The following is a 230-nucleotide window of genomic DNA, read 5'->3' as shown; positions in this document are numbered from 1 at the left end:
TTTCTTTTTTTAAATTTAAAGTAGGTGGCATTGAAATAAAATCCCCTTGCTATGGTGCAACGAGTATAATTATCTTTATCTTCGACAAAAAAGCAAAAAAGCAAAATATATATCACTATCCATCCTTTGTAGTCTCTTTATCGATATTACCTCTTACTCTTAATTTCCATTTTTCCCTTTATAATGCCAGTTAATTTAAAGCCCCATTGGTCATATACCTTCATGCAGCT

This window comes from Penaeus monodon, chromosome 33, assembly GCF_015228065.2.
Source record: "Penaeus monodon isolate SGIC_2016 chromosome 33, NSTDA_Pmon_1, whole genome shotgun sequence".
NCBI classification, from domain to species: Eukaryota; Metazoa; Arthropoda; class Malacostraca; order Decapoda; family Penaeidae; genus Penaeus; species Penaeus monodon.
This window is presented reverse-complemented; position numbering follows the sequence as displayed.